Raw genomic sequence first — 20,199 nt, 5'->3', positions numbered from 1 at the left:
GTGCAAAATCCCGAACCCGAAGCTATGTGGAAAATATTTGTAAATGGATCGTCTACTCGGCTCAGGAGCGGGATTGGTGTGCTATTACTTTCTCCCAAAGAAGAACGGATGCACCTAGCCGTTCGGCTGGACTACAAAGCCACCAATAATGAAGCGGAGTATGAGGCCCTCATAGCCGGCTTGCAGGCAGCCCGGCATGTGGGAGCCGGTCGGGTAACAATCCATTCAAACTCTCAGCTGGCCGCCCAGCAGCTCTCGGGCACTTTTGAGATTAACAATGTTCGGCTCAAGCTCTACGCTGAGGCCTTCAAAAAACTCAAGACCCACTTCAGAGAAGTTATTATCCAAAAGATACCCCGAGCGGAGAACCAGGCGGCAGATGAGTTAGCCAAGCTCGCAAGTTCAATATCATAGGTCGTCGTCCCGCAACCAATTGAGCAAGTATCCTTGGTGGCGCACATCGACCGAATGGAAGGCCTCGCATTCCCGAACGATTGGAGGACAGCCATCATGGAGTTTCTCCGCTCGGGTGCAACACCTTCCGATCGGGAGGACGCCCAACTATTGAGAAGGAGAGCCGGTCGGTTCACACTCGTGGGAAACCAACTCTACAAGAAGGCTTTCTCCCGCCCACTTTTGAAGTGTGTGAGCTCGGAAGACGCGGAGTACATCCTCCAGGAGGTGCACCAAGGATCGTACGGAGGACATCCGGGCGGACGATCGCTGGCCAGGAAGATCCTGCTGGCCGGATACTTCTGGCCAACCCTACAAGCAGACGCCGCTCGGATCGTCGCGACGTGCCTTTCCTGCCAGAAGTACCACAACCTCTCCCACCGACCGGCAGAGGAGATGAGAGCGTCTACGGTATCTTGTCCATTCGATTAGTGGGGAATAGATATAGTGGGTCCGTTCCCTATGGCGACCGGTCAGCGGAAGTTTCTACTGGTGGCGGTCGACTACTTTTCCAAATGGATGGAGGCTGAGCCGCTGGAGAAGATTACCGAGCAAATGGTCAAAAAGTTTATCTGGCAGCATATAATCTGTCGGTTCGGCATTCCTCGCCGGCTCATATCTGATAACGGACGACAGTTCGCAGGGAAGCAGCTCGAAGAATGGTGCAAAAGTTATGGCATCGAACAACATTTTACTTCCGTGGCGTATCCCCAGAGCAATGGTCAAGCCGAAGTAGCCAACTGGGAGATTCTTCGCATTCTTCGCGCTCGGCTCGACAATATGGAAGGAAGCTGGGTGGACGAGCTGCCGGGCGTCCTATGGGCTATCCGCACGGCCCCAAAGGAGGGAACGGGCGTCACGCCATTCCATTTGGTGTACGGCGGTGAAGCAGTTATCCTAGTTGAAGTCGACATAGAGTCCGTCCGGATCCAAAACTATGACGATGACAACGCCGAGCGGAGGAACATGGAGCTGGACTTGATCGATGAAGAGCGAGCCAAGGCGTCCGTCCGGCTGATGGTGTACCGGTAGAGAATGAAGCAGACCTACAATCGGCGCGTGATCCTTAGAGCGTTCCAGGTCGGCGACCTAGTATGGAAGAAAGTAAAGCCGGTCGGGGACGTTGGCAAGCTGGAGGCTCCTTGGGCAGACCCCTTCAAAGTCATCGAAAAGCTCCGCTCGGGTGCCTATTATCTAGAGGATGAAGACGGACGGCAACTGGATCGACCATGGAGCGCGAACCACCTCCAGCCTTACCGGGCGGGGTGAAAGGCGCGCCAATGTAATGTATTCTGTATACTTTCCGTTCGGTTGTATACTTGAAATGCAGGAGTAAAAAATCGAAAAATTAGCACAAGTATAAGGCATCATCAGCCGAATCGGAAGATCGTCGAGCTCCGACGTTAAAAATCGAGAGTCGCGCCGGCGACTATAAACCCTCCGGCCGGAAGACCGTCGAGCTCCGACGTTAAAAATCGAGAGTCGCGCCGGCGACTATAAACCCTCCGGCCGGAAGACCGTCGAGCTCCGACGTTAAAAATCGAGAGTCGCGCCGGCGACTATAAACCCTCCGGCCGGAAGACCGTCGAGCTCCGACGTTAAAAATTGAGAGTCGCGCCGGTGACTATAAACCCTCCGGCCGGAAGACCGTCGAGCTCCGACGTTAAAAATCGAGAGTCGCGCCGGCGACTATAAACCCTCCGGCCGGAAGACCGTCGAGCTCCGACGTTAAAAATCGAGAGTCAAACCGGTGACTATAAACCCTCCGGCCGGAAGACCGTCGAGCTCTGACATTAAAAATCAAGAGTCGCGCCGGCGACTATAAACCCCCCGGCCGGAAGACCGTCGAGGTCCGCCGTTAAAAATCGAGAGTCGCGCCGGCGACTATAAACCCTCCGGCCGGAAGACCGTCGAGCTCCGACGTTAAAAATCGAGAGTCGCGCTGACGACTATAAACCCTCCGGCCGGAACGAAAGACGTTTGAAGACAAGCGGCGAGGGAAAGTAGTGACAAGGCGAATGCCACCTACGCCCGCTCGGGAGGCCTTGTTGGTCAAGTTGTGTGTCATAGGCTCCGATCAATCACCCACAAGCATGCAAAGTAAAGTAAAAACGAAGGCGCACAACGCAGATAAATTTTTCATGGAAAATAAAGGAATTAAGGCCGAGCGGCCGAATTACAAAAAGGGATAGTTTTTGGCCGAGCGGCCGAATTACATATAAAGTTCTATTCTAGATAATCATAAAGATCCTTCGAGATGATGCTGAGGAGTGTTGCCTGGTCTTGAGCTGGGATGGTGGCGGAATCGGAAAGTTGCCCTTTGGACTTCAGGTAGTTTGTCATGGCAGCCATGGCAAGTTCAAAGGCAGTGTACATCCGTTCGCAAACTTTCTCCGAAAATTCGGCCGAACGGATGTAATTCTGCCTCAAGGCGGCAACCCGGCCTGGCTCGGCCTCCTGATATTCTTTGAGGGCCGCTCGGGAAGCATCGGCAGCTGCCTGGTGTTCTTGTAAAGCAGTCTCTAGTTTCGTCACCTCAGCCGAACGGGCCACCTTCTCGCCGGCCAGCTGGTCCATTAGCTCTTTAACCTTTTGCTCCAGGCCCCGAGCCTCGACGTTCTTTTTCTCCAGATCGGAGATAGCAGTGTTTTTCCGAGTGGTGGCTAGGCTTATTTTTTGGACGAGCGTCTTGACCTGTCGGTTGAGCTCGGCCAAAGTGTGGGCCTGATCGGCTGTCTTCTTCTACTCGGCTGCCAACAAGTCTTGGGCCTTCTTGAGTTCTTTCTGCAGCTCGCCATATGATGGACCGTGGGAAGGTGCGCCGCCCGAACTCCTTAATCTTTTTAGCTCCTTGTCCACCATCGGCAGACGATTGGAGACAGCAATCTCCTCTACCCATCTCTGCAATTAACAAATCATTAATAGCCGATCGGAAAGAGTGCATAAAGGACTTGAGAAAACATGCTTACCCTAGTAGCCTGTTGCATATGGCTGTTGGCCAGATTGCTGAGAGGGATCAGCGCGACGCGTGCCCGAGCGTCGGCCCACATCTCGGCTAAGGGCCCCTTCATCGTGATTATGTGCTCGGGCACGGTTGGCCGATCGGCTTCGGGCATCAGCTCTTCGGTGGGGGAGATGCAGGGAGACCCTGACGGTGTGGCGCCGACCGGGAGTCGTATGAGCGGAAGCGGGAGACGGATCGGAGGTCGGCGCAGAGAACTGGGACAAAATTGTCGAACGTTCGACTCGGTGGGGAGCGGGCGGAAGGGCGCTGACTGTAATGGCCTTGAGAGGGTCCGCACACACATCCAGCTGGGATGGGGTCCGATCGGAAGAAATCGCCTCGACGTCTGGAGCTTTGCCGCGAGAATCGGCGGTGGTCCGTTCGGTCGGCTGGACCGCGGAAGTGGCCGAGCGGAGTGGTGTCTCCGTTCGGCGTCTCTTTTGTCGAAGAGGGCGCTCTTCCTCCTGAGCGGAGCCTTCCTCTTGGACTGTTGGACCCCCGCTGGGGGTTGCTCCTCTTGCCACTGTTGGACCCTCGCTGGGGGTTGCTCCTCTTGCCACATCCTGGAGAGAGGTCTGAGCGGCTGACTCCTCGTGAGTCCCGCTCTCTCCTTCATGTGAGCCGACCGGCTCAATGCCGAGTGCCTCCATCTCCTTGGCAGCCGCGGCCGCGGCCTCGAGCACCACCGCTTTTCTCTTCAAAATGCTGGCCATCACGGACTCCATGACAATGTCCGCTGCAAAGGAAAAAAGAGAAAATCAGTTAGCAATCAAGGCGAATGCAGAAATAAAATTCTTACCGAAGCCGCTCGGGAGGGGGGTCCTAATCGGACTCAAGCCGAATATGTACATCATCCCTTCAGGCAAGAACTTATTGATGTCAAACTTCAGACCGGCTAGCATGTTGGCAACGTGAAGATAGTCCGGTCGGGTCTTGAACCTCTTTAGCTCCGGGGAGATTGGCGGTCCGACCTGCCACTGGGTTCGGAAAGAGGCCCGCTCGGGAAGACGAATATAGAATTAGAACTCTTTCCAATGTTTATTGGAAGAGGGCAGCTTATTAAAGAAAACTAAATCGGGTCGAGCCTGGAACATGTAAGTGCCCAGCTCGGACTGTTTAGGGTAGTAGAAATAGTAGAAGACCTCCAGTCGGAGGGGAATGTTGTGGATTTTGAATAAGACGACAACGCCACATAGAAGGCGGAAAGTGTTAGGAACTAGGCTTCCGAGCGGAATGCCGAAAAAATTACAAACTTCTACGATAAAGGGATGGATTGGAAAGCGCAGGACGGCTGTGAACTGGTCGCGGAAAACACAGAAAGCTCCGCGCGGCGGTTTGTGTGGCCGAGCGGATGGCGAGGGTAAGATAATTTCAAGGTCGGAAGGGATATCAAAATTTTCTATCAGAATATCGGCGTCGCACCGATCGAAGCGCGACTCCAGGGTAGTATACCAAGGGCCGAGGGCTAGGTCCTGGGGCTGAGAGGAACTGGCCATTTTTCGAGCGGAGGAACAGGCAAAAGACAAAAGGCAAACGACGAACTGAAGAGGAAGACTGACAAAATAGCGACCAAAGAACCCGAACTTGACAAAAAACACAAGGTTAATGGAGAGGAAAGGAAGGAGAACCTTACAAAGAGATGGAGGATCGAAAGAACGACGCTGGAGATCGCTGGCAGATAGAAAAGCAGGGTCGCCGGAGTGCTGGAAACTAGAGAAGAATTGCGGAGCATGCGAGAGCAAAGGTGTGGCGGTGGAAGAAGACGAAGGCTTTATAGGGTTAAGCCCGAGCGGCCTCAACCGTCGATTGCAGGTCACGGGAACCGAAGCTCGCATCTGGCCGTCAATTTTAAACTAAGGCGGTCCCATCGAAGGTAACGCCGCCGCCGTACGCTGACGGCATCGGGGGTGCCACATGGCGCCGCGACATAGGTCGCATTTAATGGGCGCCCTTATCGCGCGCAGCGCGCGTGCGCGACTTTAATGGAGGGGATTTGGTGCAAATTCTGAGAAGATCCGAGGAATAATGTCGACTGATGCCATGGCTACCCCCACTGGGGCCGAGCGGAAGATGATTTCATAGATGTGCCGCTCGGAGTTACCCATAGTCCAGTCAATCGGACTAATCGCCTCCCTCGACTAGACTTGAAGGGGGGCAAGTGATCCGGCGGTAAGGACGAGGGACCCCTTTGAGGGGAGTCAATGACACGTAGAGGTCAAAAGTCAAGGGCAATATGAGGTTCGGCCGATCGGGTAAGGATCGGGTCAACCGGCCGAACGGGTTAGAACAGAATCAAAGACAACTCGGCGGGGAGTCGGGTTTCCGACGCTCCTGGTGAACAAGGTTGCCGGGCCGAGCGGGTGGCCCTCTCGGCCGAGGCCAAAGCAGCAATGCTGTCTCAGCCGAGTACATGACCGGGAATATCCCGGTCGGACGTGATGGGATTGCCGAGCGGCTGGGCGCTCAGCGTGGGGAGAGAAAAGACAAAAGGACAAAGGAACATCTTCTGACAACAAGCATGTTCGAAGACCAAGCTATGCACAGAATCCTAGGACGGAAGGTTCTACTGTCCCATCAGAGAGGTGCTCGGACTGTAGCAGTATGGTGTCAGGCAAGCTCCTCTAGCAAGCCCATACTGAGGTATGGTAAGAGGACACGTATATGCCTCGGTATGTGTGCATAAGCCTCCTTACAGCTCTATATAAGGGTCCTCATACTTCGTCGGAGGTACACGATCTCTGATATTAGAAGCCACTTCATAGCTTCCTCTTGCCTGACTTGAGCGTCGGAGGGTCGTCGCCGGGAACCCCTTCCCGGCCCGACTTCCGTGCAGGTTCGCCGGAGATTGGTGCAACTGGTTGGAGATAGAGGAGAGCGCCACGTCCCCAGCGTCTGTCTACTCAGCGTTCGGACAAGATCATATATATATATATATATATATATATATATATATTATAATTTTCATTTAAGTTTGCTTCGATTAGCTAGAAGATAAAATCTATCATCTTGACAGTCCTCATGATAAATCAAGAAACTGAACTAGTCATCACATGGAAGTATAATTTCTCGGTAAAATAAGTGAAAGTCGAAGAATTTTTTTAATATTATTTTCTCATAATATTTAACATTCTTACATATGAGTAGAATTGTCAGATGGACCAATCCGTGATCGGACGGGTCGGCCCGTGGTGGGCTAGCCATTTGGCTGGACGAGACGACCCAACCCTTTATCTTGGTGGATTAGGAAATCCCTAATCCAAAACAGATTACGGGCTACACGGATCAACCCACAAGCCTATAAAAAATTTAAAAATAAAATAAAAAAAATCATATCTTCAACATTTTATTTAAAAAAAATTCATTAATCAAATATATTTAAAAATAAATATTTTAAATATAAATAAACATAAACGAGTACATATTTGTGATAAAAAAGTATTATTTTTATTTTAAAATTATAACAAACAAAAATAATAAATTAATATACAACTTAGTTTACATGTGTTTCTCAATCATTGGGTCAACCCAAGCTCATCGCAAGCCGACCAACGCGAGTTGACCCGCGACATGCTTGGGTTGATAACATTTCAATCTGACCTACTTAAATTGTTTGGCGGGATATGCCAACCCGATGGACCCAAACTAAATTGATTGGTCTATATATGAGACCTTTATTTCGATCTAAATAAACATCTTAACTATTAATTTAATAAAATAAAATTTCTATTTTACAACTCTACTTCAATTAATGAAACATGAAAGATGAGTGGAACAACTTACTTGTTGTTGTTGTTCTAGTTGGACAAATGGGAAAAATAGCTACTTAAAAAAGATTACTCTAAAAAAAATAAAAGGAATACCATTACTTTTGAGAAAAACAAAGAGAAGATATAGGGAAGAAGAAGCAAAATAAAAGAGTTTTACCTTCTTTGTTAGCAATCTTAACTAGTTTCAGTGAGCTCGACAATAACACAAAGATAGCAAGACAAGGCAAAACAAGACTATTCTTTGTGATGCCACTAAAATCCTAGAAAATAAGAGAAGACAAAAAAGATGTGAGGGCTTCTCTTGTTGCTGAAAGAGGATAGCAATTGATGTTGCATTTCTTGCTCGCTGAAGAAGAAAGAAAAAAGAGTTCTTGTGCTTGAAAAAAGAGAGGAAAAAACTACAGTTTTATCGTCGTTGGAGACATGAATGAGAAAAAAAAATGAGGAAGAAGAAGGGAAAAAATATAGAGAGGGATGGGCGAAGGTATGACAGTGACGTATGACACGATTGGGGCTACTGCATGCGTAGGAAGAAAAGGGAGAAAAGAGAAGGTTTTCTAAAAAAGTATTATAATTCATGTTAAACCAATCAATTTCTTTTAAATTTTAAATTTAGTTTAGTCATAATTTGGCCAAATCAACTCTAAATATATCTCAATTTGAACCAATATAATCTTTATCTCCGCGTTTACCCATTGGATTAAGTTCGAACTTGATCTGATTTTAATTTAGCATCCTCACTTGATGTTCAATGATTTTTTAGTTCATCCATTTATTATTATATATTTTATTTTTAAAATTTATTACTTAACATTTCAAGTCGTGATATTTCCTCGTAAAAGTGGTACCAACAGATGACTTAGGTCGAGGGCTTTTTAAATATTTGGTCAATTTCAATTTTCTAGTGACGAGGTGGTGAATCGGTAGGTCAAAGTGGCACTAAGGGTTTTGTATTATTATTTGTTTTTAAAATCTCAAGGAGTGATCCCCCCCCCCCCCCCCCCCCATATGGCTACGCCACCCGTAAGTCATTTGATGGATTTTATAGAGTATCATAGTTCGAAACCTTGTTAGGGCAAGTTTTACAATGGAATTTTTCAGCTGTGGAGATCAGCTAGGAGAATTGTCACGATCACTTTTCGATTTATTCAATGGGCGAATCAGGGGAAGGTCGTCCACCTCCAGGTTAACTAGATCGGTAAAAGTGAAAGTGAATACCTAGATTAAAAATTAATACAGATAAAAATAATTAATTAATTTAAAAAATTACAAAGGTCTGTATAATTCTTAAATTTATTTTTTATTACTTGGGGGCTTGGTACGATTATAAGCAGGAGAATGAATTTCCCAAGCAATAAGGGTTTGATTCTCATGTAGAACAAATAAATGTGACACTAGAACCACTTGTGTGTTGGGTGCTACTTGGAATACCGTTCTGTTTCTCCTGTAAAAAAATTTGTACAAGCACAGAACTTTTCCTAGCAACCCATGTGTTTTTCATAAGTTAATCTTGGATTGCAAACGAAACTTAACATTATTAATCCAAGCTCATCCTATGTGATCTTCAGAAGTTAAACTTGGATTGCAAACGAAACTTAACGTTATTAATCCAAGTTTAACCCATGTGTTCATCAGAAGTTAAACCATATTACAGAAGTTGATTAAATATCTATTTCAAAGATTGGCTTCCAGGTCGTCGGCGAGACACTCGTCCTTCTTGGATATGGGATCATCCACCACTTTCTAGACAAAGGCTTTTAAAGAAATTGAATATTTAAACTCCTCACAGTAAACCCTAGGTTTAACTAAAGAGACCTCAATCGAAGCACAAGATCAAAATACAAAATCGAATCACAAAATTGAAGCACAAAATCGATAGCCTCTTGTGTTGGTATTTCAGGATCCATACAAAGAAAAACTAAACTAGCACACTGCGGAAACAATTAACTAGTTATACCTTTCTTTGTATCTTAAAGACCTCTTGATCTTCTGCTGTATTCCTCTCCTCTTCTTGGACATCGTGTGAGCGATGATCTACCAAGACGAAAACACCCGACCTTCTCCTTCCTTTCCAAGCTTTCGACCACCAAAGAATACAAAGTGAAGAGGCCTCCCCCTCCTTCTTCTCCTCCAAACAACCGGCCACAAAGTGAAGGTCCTTCTCCAAGTGCCGCCGACCCTTATGAAGAGGAAAGGGAAAAGAGGGAAGAGCCGACCACAAGAAATTAGAAGAGGAGTCTTAGGTTGTGTTTTTAGAGAGCATCCCCTCCTCCTCTTTTATAATCTTTGCTAGCGGCTAATAAGGAAAGTTTTTAATAAAATTTCTTTTTATTTACTATTGTAGATGGTTACAAAAGGGAAGATTTTACAAAATTAAAATATCTCTTTTAAACCATTGTAAATAGCTATAAAAGAAACAATTATAACAAAATTTTGTTTTAAACAAACTCTTCCTTTTATTCCTATAATAGTTGGTTACAAAAAAGGAAAGATTTTAACAAAATTAAAATCTCTCTTTTAACCATTGTAGATTTTGTTTTAAACAAACTCATCCTTTTATTCCTATAATAGTTGGTTACAAAAAAGGAAAGATTTTAACAAAATTAAAATCTCTCTTTTAACCATTGTAGATAACTATAAAAAAGGAAAGATTTTAACAAAATTAAAATTTCTCTTTTAACCATTGTAGATAACTACAAAAAATGGAAAGATTTTAACAAAATTAAAATATCTCTTTTGACCATTGTAGATAACTACAAAAAAGGAAAGATTTTAACAAAATTAAAATATCTCTTTTAACCATTGTAGATAACTACAAAAAAGGAAAGATTTTAACAAAACTAAAATCTTTCTTTTAATCCATTGTAGAAAGCTATAAAAGGAAAGATTTTAACAAAATTTTGTTTTCAACAAAACTTCCTTTTCTCTTCTTGTATGGTCGGCCCCATGCTTGGGCACCAAGCATGGCTTGGCCGACCCACATCTTGGGCACCAAGAGGGCTTGGCCGACCCCTTACTTGGGCACCAAGCAAGGATGTGGCCGACCCCTCATTTGGGTAAGAAGGAAAATCAAAACGGGTGAACGTGAGGCTTTATAGAGGCTACAGCAGGGACCGAGAGGAGGAATTGGTTTTGGTTTCCCGATGAGCTTGAGCTTCCTGTGTTCGACCCGAACACCCAACTCAAGTTCATCAATAATAACTCATACTACTAAAGAGTTATTATTGAACTACCGCACCAATCCCATATTACATTATAGGCTCCTTCTTATCATGAGTGCATTAATCTCCCTGTATTTAAGATATCGAATGTCCATTAATTAAATGAGTTACTGACAAGTCACTTAATTAATATCTAGCTCCAAGAGTAGTACTACTCAACTTTATTATCATGTCGGACTAAATCCACCTGGGGGGTTTACATGACAATCCTTATGAGCTCCTCAAAGGGACATCATCAACCTAGATAACTAGGACACAATTTCCTTCCATAATCAACAACAACCATATAAATAATATTATTTCCCAACTTATTAGGTCTATTGATTTAACGAATAAATCTCACCCATTGATAAATTAAAGAAATAAATACTAAATATATGTGCTTGTTATTATATCGGGATTAAGAGTACACACATCCATAATAACAGAGGTTATGTTCTTTTATGCAGTTAGTATAAAAAGAAACAACCTCAAATGGTCCTGCTCAATACACACATAGTGTACTAGTGTAATTTTATAGTCAAGATAAACTAATACCAAATTACACTACAACCATTCTAATGGTTTGTCCCAATCCATCTTGGTTGTGAGCTACTATTTATAATTTGTAAGGAACTGATAACATGATTTTCTGTGTGACACTACACACCATGTTATTTGCAATATAAATTAAATGGACAACTGCATTTAATTAAATGGACAACTGCATTTAACTAAATGCAGACATTTGACCAATGTGATTCTCATTTCAAAATAAATGTTCATACAAAAAGCTAGACTTTTAGTATACATCCTAACAATCTCCCACTTATACTAAAAGACTATGTTGTCATATATGCTACCATACATCTGATTTTCATCCCCTCAACATGCCCATCAAAAGCTCTCTCCTGAAGGGCCTAAGTGAAAGGATCCAAGTTATATGCTGATGTAATCTTGGCGACAACAACTTCTCCTCGTTTTACGATGTCTCCTATTAGGTGGTACTTGCGCTCAATGAGTTTACTTGCCTTATGAGCTCGTGGTTCCTTCGAGTTTGCTACTGCACCATTTATTATTACAATAAACTGTAATAATTTTGGGCAAACCAGGAATCACATCTAAGTCCATCATGAAGTTACTGAGTCATACAGCTTCTATGGCTGCCTCAGAGGCTACCACATACTCAGCTTCCATAGTGGAATCTGAAATGCATTTCTGCTTAACACTCCTCCATTGTTATGGCTTCACTTCCTAAAGTAAACACAAACCCCAAGGTAGACTTACTATAGTCCCTATCTGATTGGAAGTCAGAATTCGCGTAACCTACAAGGATCAAATCATCTGCTTGGTAAACCAGCATATAATCTCTAGTCCTTCTCAGGTACTTTAATATATGCTTTACGACAGTCCAATGTCCTTGTCCTAGATTACTTTGATATCTACTAACCATGCCTACGGCAAAATAGATATCCGGTCTCGTACATAGCATTGCATACATTAGGCTTCCTACAACCGAAGCATAAGGAACTGCCTTCATGTCCTCTATCTCCTTTGATGTTTTAGGATACATCTCTTTAGATAAAGGTTCTCCATGCCGAAAAGGTAGAAAACCTTTCTTAGAGTTTTGCATGCTAAAACGAGCTAGGATAGTATCGATGTATGAAGCTTGGGATAAGTACAACATTCTTTTCTTGCAATCCCTTATTACTTTGATCCTAAGAATATGTCCACATTCTCCCAAATTCTTTATATCAAACTGCTTGGACAACCATACCCTTACGTCTAACAACACTTTGACATTGTTGTCAATGAGTAAAATGTCATCTACGTATAGTACAAGAAATACCACCACGTTTTCGTCACTCTTCTTATATACACAAGACTCATCCGGACACTGAATAAATCTATAAGATTAAACCGGATGCTCCAAGATCTCGAAGCTGAATAAATCCATAAGATTAAACCGGATGCTCTAAGATCTCGAAGCTTGCTTCAGCCCATAGATAGACCAATGTTGCATCTTTATCTTGAAGGGCTTCATCATATGTCCAAGGATCAGGTTCATATTTACCAGGGATCAAGTCTAAAGATTCTCCCAAAAACATGAATATATCAAGTTGCCTAACAACCATCCCACTACGACGAGACATTACTTGTAATTGTGCATCATTTGTGACGCGTGTTGCAGTTTCTTGTGGTATCTCATCTTGTACCATTGGTACTAAAGTAGACGTGTCTTCCCTTATTTCCTCAATAACAATTTTACTCATGAGCTTGTGGTTCATTACATAGTCCTCTTATAAAAATTGGGCATTGGTGCTAACAATGACCTTATGATCTTTAGGATTATAAACCACCTTTTGTTCCTTTAGGATAACCCACAAACAAGTGAACTTCTATATGTGATTCCAACTTATCAGCGTCTCCCTTCAGCACATGTGTTGGACTACCCCAAATTTGAATATGCTTCAGATTAGGCTTACGCTCATTCCATAATTCTATGGGAGTAGAGGGGTACTGACTTAGAAAGTACCAAGTTCAGAATGCACACTGCCGTTTCCAGAGCATATCCCCAAAACGAATTTGGTAATTCTGAATAACTCATCATTGATCTAACCATTTCCATAAGAGTCATATTCATTCGTTCTACCACACCATTCTGTTGGGGTATACCAGGTACAGACAGTTGGGATTGAATCCAGTCTCTGATAAATAACTCTTAAACTCTCCTAAGAGATACTCACCACCACGATCAGACCATAGTGTCTTGATACTTTTACCATGACGTTTCTCCACATCAGCCTTGTACTCTTTGAACTTATCAAAGCACTCAGACTTGCGGCGCATCAAGTAAATGTACCCGTATCTCGAATAGTCGTCTATAAAAGAGATAAAATATTCGAAACCACCTCTTGCCTGGATAGTCATAGGTTCACACAAATCAGAATGAACCAATTCCAACACATCTTTAGCTCTATACCCCTTAGCCTTAAAAGGTCTCTTGGTCATTTTTCCTTCCAAGCAAGACTCGCAGGTTGGAAAATTTTCCACCACCAATGAACCCAAAAGTCCATCGGCTATTAACCTTTGAATCCTACTCAAGTTAATATGACCTAACCTTAGATGCCAAAGATATGTTTGGTTCATTTTCGAATGCTGCTTTCTCTTATTTGAATTAGAAGATGTGTTATTAATTTTTATTTGTTGCATCGTGGGAGTTATTGGATTTAGAGTATATAAATTGCCAACCAATGTACCAGAACAGATAGCTACCCTATTTCTCTTGACAACTACTTTGTTATCAAAAGAAATAGAATATCCATCCATAAATAGTTTGGAAACTAAAATCAAGTTCTTTCTAAAACTTGGTACATAAAGATAATTTTTCAAAATCAATATTTTATTCCTATCAAAGGATAAATAAATATCTCCCACTACAACAACCACCACTTTTGTAGCATTGCACATGTAGATGGTGATTTCCCTTCATATAGTTGTCGGGTTTCTTGGAACCCCTGCAATGAACTGTAGATATGATCAGTGGCTCTCGTATCTATACACCAGGCACCAGTAGATAACACCGCTAAATATGTTTCAACAACTAATGAATAAGATACACCTTTATTATTCTCACTTTTGCGAGGACATTCCAAGTTTTATTTCTAATCAATGTAATTGGGACCAGTAAGTTTGTTCTCTTTCAATATATCAGCAAGAGGATTGAAAGCCATTTGAAATCCTAAGAATCACAAAATATTTAGTCAAAACTTTATAATTTAAAATAATATTGATTCCTCAAACAATATCATTTAAATTCACCAACACCTCAAAACACCGTGAATTTTATATGCCACAATAGTGTGGACGTATACAAATTCATATTTGTAAGAGGGGGGGTTACCCATTAATTTTATTATCTTGTCAACCTAACTTTATGACAAATAAAATTAATAGTTAGTTTTTCTTCGGTCACACAAATAATAGCAGTGACTCCAATGGAGAGGATACTATTAAATGTGCCTAAGTGTATACCATTACTTGATATTTAGTCCATTAAATAGGATTGTGCCCCTTCAGATGGAGAAGATCACACAAACCTAAATAATTTCCTATAATCATCCATAAAGGAAGTTTGATCTAGTGATCCACAAACAAACTCATCCGATGTGGAGGAAGGCACTCAAAGCCAACACGCAAATTTGAATGCATCACTTACAAACCAGTAATGGAAACCGTGGAATTTAAATAATTCCTCTCCCACTTAGTTATTTAAATCGAGGAATTTTGACATGCACACACACACATCACATATAAATAGCATAAAAGGCAATAAATAAGAAAAATAATTTTCCAACTATTATGGCCTTTATCCATAGTTGTCCTCCGTGTGCCACTAACCCTAGCCACCTCCAACGGGTCATGTCGTCGCATCTATCTTGTTTCCTTTTCCGCTGCGCCTCTGGTCCTCAAATAGCACCATGCCTCGCAAGGATACAATCCACAACAAAATAAAATTTTATATTTATCGATCCTATATTCTATAAAGGAATACACATGTAATCTAGATCGAACAGAATGTAAAATCCTAAAAACTAATACAACTCCTTCTCTATTTAATAATTACAATCATGCATAAACATAAAATGCCCTCGACATGCCCGAGGGTCCAATCACACACAAACACAATAGTGCCATAATAGTTGAAATTAGGATGCCTACAACCACCGAGTTAATCTACTTGCACATCCTACTATTATCCTGCCTAAATTTATGTATGAAAAGTGCATAATTTAACTGAAAACCAAACACACAGAGGTAGAAAACTAGCTCTGATACCAATTGTTGGGTGCTACGTGAAATGCCATTCTGTTTCCCCTGTACAAAAATTTGTACAAGCACAGAACTTTTCCTAGTAACCCATGTGCTTTTCAAAAGTTAAACTTGGATTGCAAATGAAACTTAACATTATTAATCCAAGTTCATCCCATGTGATCTTCAGAAGTTAAACTTGGATTGCAAACGAAACTTAACGTTATTAATCCAAGTTTAACCCATGTGTTCATCAGAAGTTAAACCATATTACAGAAGTTGATTAAATATCTATTTCAAAGATTGGCTTCCAGGTCGTCGGCGAGGCACTCGACCTTCTTGGATATGGGATCATCCACCACTTCTTAGACAAAGGCTTTTAAAGAAATTGAATATTTAAACTCCTCACAGTAAACCCTAGGTTTAACTAAAGATACCTCAATCGAAGCACAAGATCAAAATATAAAATCGAATCACAAAATCGAAGCACAAAATCGCTAGCCTCTTGTGTTGGTATTTCAGGATCCATACAAAGAAAAATTAAACTAGCACACTGCGGAAACAATTAACTAGTTATACCTTTCTTTGTATCTAGACCTCTTGATCTTCTGCTGTATTCCTCTCCTCTTCTTGGACATCGTGTGGGCGATGATCTACCAAGACGAAAACACCCGACCTTCTCCTTCCTTTCCAAGCTTTCGACCACCAAAGAATACAAAGTGAAGAGGCCTCCCCCTCCTTCTTCTCCTCCAAACAACCGGTCACAAAGTGAAGGTCCTTCTCCAAGTGCCGCCGACCCTTATGAAGAGTAAAGGGAAAAGAGGGAAGAGCCGACCACAAGAAATTAGAAGAGGAGTCTTAGGTTGTGTTTTTAGAGAGCATCCCCTCCTCCTCTTTTATAATCTTTGCTAGCGGCTAATAAGGAAAGTTTTTAATAAAATTTCCTTTTATTTACTATTGTAGATGGTTACAAAAAGGAAAGATTTTACAAAATTAAAATCTCTCTTTTAAACCATTGTAAATAGCTATAAAAGAAAAAATTATAACATAATTTTATTTTAAACAAAATCTTTCTTTTATTCCTATAATGGTTGGTTACAAAAAAGGAAAGATTTTAACAAAATTAAAATATCTCTTTTAACCATTATAGATAACTACAAAAAAGGAAAGATTTTAACAAAATTAAAATATCTCTTTTAACCATTGTAGATATCTACAAAAAAAAAGGAAAGATTTTAACAAAATTAAAATCTCTTTTTTTAACTATTGCAGATAACTACAAAAAAAGAAAAGATTTTAACAAAATTAAAATATCTCTTTTAACCATTGTAGATAACTACAAAAAGGAAAGATTTTAACAAAATTAAAATCGTTCTTTTAATCCATTGTAGAAAGCTATAAAAGGAAAGATTTTAACAAAATTTTGTTTTCAACAAAACTTCCTTTTCTCTTCTTGTATGGCCAACCCCATGCTTGGGCACCAAGCATGGTTTGGCTGACCCATATCTTGGGCACCAAGAGGGCTTGGCCGGCCCCTTGCTTGGGCACCAAGCAAGGATGTGGCCGACCCCTCATTTGGGTAAGAAGAAAAATCAAAACGGGTGAACGTGAGGCTTTATAGAGGCTACAACAGGGACCGGGAGGAGGAATTAGTTTTGGTCTCCCGATGAGCTTAAACTTCCTGTGTTCGACCCAAACACTCAACTCAAGTTCATCAATAATAACTCATACCACTAAAGAGTTATTATTAAACTACCGCACCAATCTCATATTACATTATGGGCTCATTCTTATCATGAACGTGAGGCTTTATAGAGGCTACAATAGGGACCGAGAGGAGGAATTGGTTTTGGTCTCCCGATGAGCTTGAACTTCCTATGTTCGACCCGAACACCCAACTCAAGTTCATAAATAATAACTCATACCACTAAAGAGTTATTATTGAACTACCGCACCAATCCCATATTACATTATGGGCTCCTTCTTATCATGAGTGCATTAATCTCCCTGTATTTAAGATATCGAATGTCTATTAATTAAATGAGTTACTGACAACTCACTTAATTAATATCTAGCTCCAAGAGTAGTACCACTCAATTTCATTGTCATGTCGGACTAAATCCATCTATAGGGCTTACATGACAATCCTTATGAGCTCCTCAAGGGGACATCATCAACCTAGATAACTAGGACACAATTTCCTTCCATAATCAACAACACACCATATAAATAATATTATTTCCCAACTTATTGGACCTATTGATTTAACGAATAAATCTCACCCATTGATAAATTAAAGAAATAAATACTAAGTATATGCGCTTGTTATTATATCGGGATTTAGAGTATGCACATCCATAATAACAGAGATTATGTTATTTTATGCAGTTAGTATAAAAAGAAACAACCTCAAATGGTCCTGCTCAATACACACATAGTGTACTAGTGTAATTTTATAGTCAAGATAAACTAATATCAAATTACACTACAACTATTCCAATGGTTTGCCCCAATCCATCTTGGTTGTGAGCTACTATTTATATTTATAAAGAACTGATAACATGATCTTCTGTGTGACACCACACACCATGTTATCTATAATATAAATTAAATGGACAACTATATTTAAATAAATACAGACATTTGACCAATGTGATTCTCATTTCAAAATAAATGTTCATACAAAAAGCTAGGCTTTTAGTATACATCATAACATTGTGGTGTTAGGTCATCCCCCATGGCTCATTTACACTTCTCGAATTTAATCGATGGTCGATGGGAATTTTTCCGAGCACCTTTAGATGAGACACCTAGGTTAGTTTTCTTATATATACACAATTTTGATACAATGCACAACCTTACATGAGTGACTAAGGGCGATATCTAACGTGGCCATCTGGCACGACCAAAATATAAATTTTTTAATACCTCTCGTCCTTTCATAGGAAAGAGTTTTCACACATAGGTTGGATAAGAATAAATATGATAAGAAAACTAATAATCTAAGATTTAGAGCATGAAATATAGGAATCCTCACTGGTAAATCAATAGAGGTAGTATATACAATGATTAGGAGAAGAATTAGTATTTTGTGTGTACAAGAGACAAAATGGGTAGGTAAAAAGGTAAAACTGATAGAGAACTCAGGTTTTAAGTTATGGTACATAAGAAAGAGTAAAGCAAGAAATGGAGTGGATATTATTGTAGATAGTTCGTTAAAGGATGAAGTTGCAGGAGTAGTTAGAAAAGGGGATAGAATTATAACCCTTAAAATAATAGTGTCAAAAGGAACTATGAACATAATTAATGTATACGCAATGCAAGTAGGATTAGATGAAGTTACCAAAATAAGGTTTTAGAATGACTTATATGAAATATTACAAAATATTCCGCCAAATGAAATGATTTTAATAGAAGGTGATCTAAATGGGCATGTCGAAATGAAAAATGAGGAATATGAGATAGTACATGAGATTATGAGTTTGGAATGAGAAATGAGAAAGGGAAAACTATATTAGATTTTGTGATAACATATGACATTATATTAGCTAATATATTTTTTTAAGAAAAAAGAAGAACATTTAGTCACATTCAAAAGTGAGAATAATAAAATCATAAATTGATTTTCTTATAGGTAGGAAGAAGGATAAAAAGATTTGTAAAGATTGTAAGGTTATCCCTAGAGAAAGATTAACTACTCAACATAAGTTAGTAGTGTTAGATATATACCTCAAGCATAATATCAATAAAAAGGAAATATATACAACTCCTAGAATTAAGTGGTGAAAGTTAAAGGATGAGAAGCAAAATATATTTAAGAAGAAGGTATGAGTACAAAGCATTACATAAAATATAGAGTGATTCTAATGTAATATGGGATAAGATGGTATCAAAGTTAAAAATAGTAGCTACGAGTGTAATCCATGAGTCAAAGGGACATACACCACTAAGTAAGGAATCCCGGTGGTAGAATGAGAAAGTACAAGACAAAGTGAAGAAAAAATGAATAACTTATAAGGAATTATATATTTGTAAGAATGAGGAAAATATATAATAACCAAGAACGAAGCTAAGAGAATAGTGAATGAAACAAAGAATGAAACTTTTAAATGATTTTATATCAAAACTTAGATACAAAAGAGGGGGAAAGAGACATTTATATAATAGCTAAAGTGAGATAAAGAAAGACAAGAAATCTTATCCAAATAAAATATATTAAAGATGAATATAATATGGTATTAGTAAACAATGGAGAAATAAAAGAGCGGTGGTGGAGATATTTTCATCAACTTTTTAATGAAGGTTTAGGTGACCAACTTAATTTAGGCAATTTAAGTAGGTCAAATGAGCACAGAAATTTAAATTTTTATCATAGAATTCAAACTTCAGAAGTAGAACAAGCTTTAAATGAGATACACAATGGAAAAGCCATTGGACCAGATGATATTTCGATAAAGGTATCGAAGTACCTAGGGAAACAAGGTGTTGAATGACTTACAAATTTATTTAACATGATATCGAAAACAAAAAAAATGTCTGATCAATGGAAGATAAGTACTCTAGCTCCCTTATATAAGAACAAGGGAGACACACAAAATTGTGTAAACTATACGGGTATTAAACCAATAAGTTATACCATGAAACTTTAGGATAAAGTAATAGAAAAAAAGATTAAGGAAGGAGACCATGGTGTCTGAAAATTAATTTAAATTCATGCCTGGAAGGTCAATAATAAAAGTTATACATCTTCTTAGACAATTAATTGAAAAATATCGGGAGTAAAAACAAGATCTACATATGGTATTCATTGGCTTAGAAAAAGTTTATGATAGAGTCTCAAAAGAAATTATATGGAGAATTCTAGAAAAGAGAGGTGTTAGCGTAACATATATTGTACTAATTAAGGATATGTACGAGGATGTAACGACTAGAGTAAGATTTTAGGCTGAGTAACTAAAGCATT

Source organism: Zingiber officinale, chromosome 3B (genome assembly GCF_018446385.1).
Source record: "Zingiber officinale cultivar Zhangliang chromosome 3B, Zo_v1.1, whole genome shotgun sequence".
In the NCBI taxonomy this organism is placed as follows: domain Eukaryota; kingdom Viridiplantae; phylum Streptophyta; class Magnoliopsida; order Zingiberales; family Zingiberaceae; genus Zingiber; species Zingiber officinale.
This window is presented reverse-complemented; position numbering follows the sequence as displayed.